The 6,384-nt window shown below is 27.4% G+C and overlaps 1 long non-coding RNA gene across 1 annotated transcript; it reads right to left on the bottom strand.

Moving 5' to 3' along the window:
- Positions 1-280: 280 nt before the first annotated feature.
- On the bottom strand, positions 281-5,827 carry LOC107448883 (uncharacterized). Its single transcript, XR_001584706.4, has 2 exons — positions 5,612-5,827; positions 281-718 (listed from the first exon to the last, which is right to left on the bottom strand). It is a non-coding gene; the product is annotated as an uncharacterized LOC107448883 (long non-coding RNA).
- Between the last annotated feature and the right edge of the window lie 557 nt (positions 5,828-6,384).

The raw sequence follows: 6,384 nt of genomic DNA, 5'->3' as shown, positions 1-6,384 counted from the left end.
ATCATTTTATTCAACAAAATGAAATGAAACAACACTATGTCCTCCCTCACCAGAACTGCTTAAAATTGAAGCCCGCACCGTCTAGCTCGTACGACTTGCGTTCGAATCATGGATTGTATGGTGATTTGTGTCTGTCTAGTAGCCTTCTATCATCTCTAACGCATGTACCATGAATTTCGAGGTATTCTGTAAGAATTTTTTTTTATCAAAATTAATATTTTTACAACTTAATTTAATAATAAGACATTCAAACTTTGCTCATTTTAAAATAAAACCACTATTTTATGAATTTATGTATTTTTACAAATTTATTTTTTAAATGTTTACAATCACCAAGAAAGTTTAAAGTATGCATTTACAAGAATTAGAAAACCATTCATTGATAGATATATTGTTTGATACATATCGGTAAACAAGTAGTTCACTTTTTTAAAATTATGTGTAGTTCACTGTTACTTTGCTTTTTCGCAACAGAGTCTACACGATGCACATGCATAAGCAATCAAGCTTTTTAATGCCAATGATTAAATTTTCCGTATGACGTCTTTCTTGGAACAGTTAAAATGGTTATTGCGGGTACGGATGCCGATGGGACGGGCACAGGACCAATTGATATTCCATCAAAATCTCCACCACCTCCCGAAACCATCACAGCAGCGGGCGACACCTCCAAGAGAAACAGAAAATTGAACAGAAAGAATAGTAGTATCTTCATTATCTGGAATATTAAAGTAAAGTATACTATTCAGCTGCACAAATGAAGAGAATTTTCATGTTTTGTATATAACTCCTGAGCAAGTAAAATGGCATTTGATATAAAGGTATATTAAAATAACACGAAGATAATTATCATTTAAAAGTTATTATGCAAAGGCAAGATCATGTATAATTCCCATCTGTCTCGAGAGCTTTAAAATATGTTTTTTTTAATCGGATAAGAAACAGAAAGCAAGATTATAAATTTTCAATGATATACAAGCCTCACACTGTCGTTTTAAGCAGGAAAAAATACAGTTTCGTTATTACAGTGACAATTCGTTCAGTAATACTTTTTTCAGAGCGTAGGTGGTTGTCGCAGTGTTGTCCCCAGTTGCAATTGGACTTTTTCAGAGCTGGTCAGAAGATCATGGAAATTATGGTTTGCACAATTTCGTTACCGACGACATGATTGCTGCAATGTGGTTAGAGCTGCGCATAATGTCAGATATTCTTTCTAGACAAGCCTGCATCCATCTCGATCGGAAGTTGTATGAGCTTCTCTAGTTTTGACTGAGGATCGAATCCCGGTCTTTTACAATAGTATATGGGTGATTCTTTGCAAACATGACAATTCGGAACATAAAATTTCTTCAAATTTAAAGTCTTCGAAATAATCTAATTTTTTTGTGTACTTATTTAGTTACATTTATTAATATCTTACAGACAGCAGAGCAGTTTATTAGCATTTGATCAAGAAAAAAAAATAAAATAGAAATTCACCAAGTTTTGAATTCCAGGAAAATGACATATTATCTCAGAAGTTTAAGAAACAGCGTTTTTAAGCTAATAGTAAGTAATTCAACTTAGCCTTTATGTCAGATGAACTATGAATTACTTAAATTAATTATTTCATCCACTGTAGAAAGAATCAAAAAAGTTTTTGTTGCTGATACGTGCAGAATAAAATTGTGTATAATAATCAATCTTTAAATAAATAAATAACTTTGATTAAATTCAAGCATATTACAATCTCGTTTAAACTTGGTATTAAGTTAATATTTGCTTTCCCTCTTTACAGTATACTATTTATAAAATTTTCTGGTAACACGTCAATGTCCAGTGATTCAGAAGCCAGGATAATGACAAATTCGCCACTTTATAGCATTTAACTTAAATTTATTTGGCCTAAGACGTTTACATTCGGCAGAAAACAACAGGATTTCTTGAAATAACTCATATCAACCTATGTAATTAATGATTTCAAGATGACAGGAAAAGGACATCATAAAAATCTTCTAACCTTGAAAAATTGTTTGAAATAGATTTTGAACCAGAAAGTTGGTTCTTTATTCATGTAATAAGACATGTTCAGATAGGATAGTATTCTAACCTATCTATTAACATAAGATATTGATAGTTGACACTATCTATTTTGGTTATAAATCACAAAATATTAGTAGTCAGGAAAATGACAGATTTTCATGTGACAAACAAATTATTGCCAAAAAAAATTATTTTGAACAAAGTATTTGTAAATAATACCCTCTGCGTATATTCTAGAAATGCTTACAAAGGTTGAGATAAAAAAAATTAGGTATTGCAAAATTAATGGGAAGTTTTGAAGCTAGTTATTATTGGAAATATTGCTTGTGACATACCAGGAAGATGACATTTTGAAATTCAATTGAATTTTTAAAAAATACAAAACAGCCAATGCAAATGCAAAGCCATTTTAAAATTCTAACAGCAATGCTATTTATTAAAATTTTAAAAACAAAGTTCTTTTAGTAGTATAATATTAGATCTTAGAGCAAGCGGCTGTAAAATTTCATATATATATATATATATATATATATATATATACAGAGTTGCCAACTGCTCCGGACAAGCCAAATTAACTAAAAAAACGGTAAATAACTACAAAGTAAATTTCGAGCATATTTGACTATTTTAGCTTGTTTTTCAAAAGGTATAGCATGACATAAATACTATTAAGTGGGGAATTATATAAGCCAACGGATTAGTTAGAAATAGTGGTGGATAAAAATCTAATAAATTGAATTTATTAAACAAAGAATCACAATTGATAAGCTACCACTCGAAAATATTTATTCGCTGTCCGGAGCAAGTTGGCATCTCTCTCTCTCTCTCTCTCTCTCTCTCTATATATATATATATATATATATATATATATATATATATATATTTATATCTCAAATATATGTACTAATTAGGTAATCGATGGTTATGATTCTGCTACCAGAATGGATTGGTACCCAAGATACCAAGATATCGATCGATACCATAAAAACCTAGCGTTGGGAAGCTGAAAGATTTCTGTGAAAGCGTTAGAACACACAAAAAAATATCACAAAAAAAAAAATAACAAATATCAAGATTAAGAAAGAAAAATAGATAAGAACTTTTCTTTGAGATGGTTTAAATATTTTCAATAATATTTTAGTTCAATTTGGTACCAAAAAAAAATTACCTGACTGTGAGATGGAATTTGAATGAGTATATAAGATTGAAGTAAACTTAATGGAATGACAAGCTGCTCCAATCAGAGTAGTACTTAAAATTTTGTTTAACCAATCATAGTCTTGGCTATTTTATGTTGTAAAAAGCAACTAACTCATTTAAAAGCAACTAACACCCTTTTCGATATAAACCTCGAAATATCAATAGAGAAATTCTCGCATTCTTACTTTAGATAAATGTAAAAATTCAATGTGTAAAAAATTCAGTTCATAATGTGAAAAGGTGTATACAAAAATTCCCTTCAGATTATAACAATCATTGTACATAAAAAAATAATAACAAATATTTATTATTATTTTTTGTAATAAAAATCATGCACTTGCAGATAATATCTTACTGTTTTGGATATTTATATTTAGTTAATAATAATAATTTACATTTACGCCATCAATGTTTGAATCTGGTTAATAATTCTTATTTTAAAAAAAACGCAATCCTTCTGTTACCTTAATTTATACTTTAAATAAAAATATTGATCTAGGTCTATGACTGTATATGTCATTTATTGTCAACGAATTAGTAATATGTACAGTGGGCAAAAAATAAACGAATCACCCAAACTAACTTCTGGTTTAATGATTGGCTTTCCATCAACTAGTACAAAATTAGACACAAAAACGTATTTTCTCTGAATAAATGTATCCTTTTTTTCGGTGGATTCTATGCTACCAAAATATAGGAGGTAGCCCGGGATATATAGTCTCAATAGTTTGGTCAGGAGAGCAGTTGAAAGTTTTAGACCCCTTAATATAAATTTTACTATTTGCGTATTTCAACATATCTCGAGGACTTTTTTTAAGAGAATTTAAGAAATTTTGCCCACTATTATAAAATGCGTTTATCCGAAGTTAATTCCACACAAAAGTAATTTCTAATAATTATTTATTGCTTTATTCAATAATAGTGGAACATTTTTGGAATTGGAAGGTATACAAATTTTTCATCGTTTTAAAGAATTTATTATTAGTAGGCAGATTACGAAATTTTATCGAAATCGGTTCAATAGTTCCTGAGAAATCGAATTTTAAATGTCTGGCTGTTTTAAAATTCAATTTCTCAGGATCTATTTAACCGGTAATTTATTAATTTTATAATAATATTCAATTAATATTTATTAATATTAATCACAAAAAAGCTTTTGGGCAGCTAAATGTTTCATTCGGGTATTATAATTTCTTACAGTAACATGTCCTGGAATGTAAGTAACTACTTTGATATTTTTCGAGCCTTCAATATTGGTTTGTATTTACATAAACAAACAACACTTTTTCAGGAACTAATTCTTTTAAGGAATATAGGTAGTTAAGATTCCTTCGAGAAAGCATCAAGTACAATTTTTTTTTATTCTTCTAAAACTAATATAAAGTTTAACTTAGGATTCAGAATTTCTTAGGATGCATCATTTTAATGCAAACATTTTTGTGATACAACGCAAAAATATTTTTATTGTTTGAATTGTTTCGAGCGAAAAATTTTTGAGATGTTTTGCTCGTACTATAAGAAGCATAAAAATCAGGTTAATGACTAGAATAACTTTTATAATGACAAGCAAGTTATTTAATATTTTAAATTATTATTATATCAAGCAAATATGCCTTTATTAAAATTATGCTAGTTCAAAAAAAGTAAAAAAATGAAACAGAACTAGCATAAGAACTAGAAAAATAAAACAGAATTTTTACATTGAAGGAATTTTATGGATTTTTATTAAAAAAATTATTTTGCCCAAGAAAAATTTATAAAGTATAAACTTCTATAATGACAAGCAAATTATTTAATATTTTAAAGTATTATTATAACAGGCAAATATGCTTTTATTAAAATTATGCTAGTTCAAAAGAACTAAAAAAAACAGAATTTTTACATTGAAAGAAGAACTTTTATGGATTTTTAAAAAAAAAATTATTTTGACTAAGAAAAATATATAAAATGTTTACCAACATTCAAATGCTAGTGTGAATTCAAGCAATATGCTATACTCAAATCAATTACCATGCTTTAGCTTAATAGGTTTATTAGTAGTTGAGTAATCTTGCGAAACAGGTGAAAAACATTGAAATTGAGAAAAACAGATTTAAAGACAAAAACTTAGAATAAATAACTTTAAACAAAATATTTGAGTTTGAAGACTATTCCAATTTTAAAAATGAATAACTTTCTGTTATCAGTGAGTGGGTTTTAAGATTTTTGAATATTACCTTATACTTGTGTGAAATTGCTCAGAATAATATTTATCAGAATGAAATAGATTATAATGTGTATTTTTTCTTAAATGTCAAAAAAATTTATTAGAGAAAACTAATTCGATTTCTTAATATGTTTAATTTAATTTAAAATTGACATTCTGATGATTAAAAGGACAAAATCTTACCTTCGAGAACATTTCGCTATTCTATTCCCTAGTTATCGTTTGTACGTAATTCCAAATACTGCCATTAAATTTGAGCTCTTTTATAGATTTTTAGAGAAACTCTATTTTATTTGTTTGGACTTTACAATATTATTGAAACAAGTTTCTAAATTAAAAAATTTGGCCTTGATACGAAGTCATTTCTAATACCTCCACCCTTAAAGGCATAAAAAAGTCTATTTTTATCTAGAAGTTGCACGGGCTTCAGATAAGTTAAAAATATTCCAAAAAAGAACTTGTTGAAGGTCTTAACAAGATATTAATAAACTGTATTTGTTTTGCCGCAGGAATAACTGGTTAATTTTAAATTCGTCATTTTCATTTAATATATGTTTATAATCTAATCTGAGATCTAATTTGAGGCCTTTTGAAGGAAACTAAGTTTGTATAATTATCGAAGTGTTAAGTATATACATTAGGCATAGATTTTGAAATATAATAAACATTGAAACAGGTATTTTATGATGTTTTCAATTTAAGTTAGACAAAGTTAACTTTTTGGTATGACGTCATTGTTATTACATTTAGTTTTAAAAAATTTTTTAAATGAAAAAAAAATTCTCACTCTTCTTTCTTTTTTAGTTATTAGTTATAGTTTTGTATTATTTCTACCAGACTTTTCTGTTTATCATCCACAATTTGTAGATCATTGAATTTTTATTAATCAGATATTTTTTATGTATTTAAAAAAGAGAAATTTTTGGAATTTAACTAAAAAAATAAGTATTGGGATA

This window comes from Parasteatoda tepidariorum, chromosome 4 (genome assembly GCF_982258835.1).
Source record: "Parasteatoda tepidariorum strain Cologne lab strain chromosome 4, Ptep-v5.0, whole genome shotgun sequence".
NCBI classification, from domain to species: Eukaryota; Metazoa; Arthropoda; class Arachnida; order Araneae; family Theridiidae; genus Parasteatoda; species Parasteatoda tepidariorum.
Note: the sequence above shows the minus strand (reverse complement) of the source record. Positions and strands in the feature narration are given on the sequence as shown.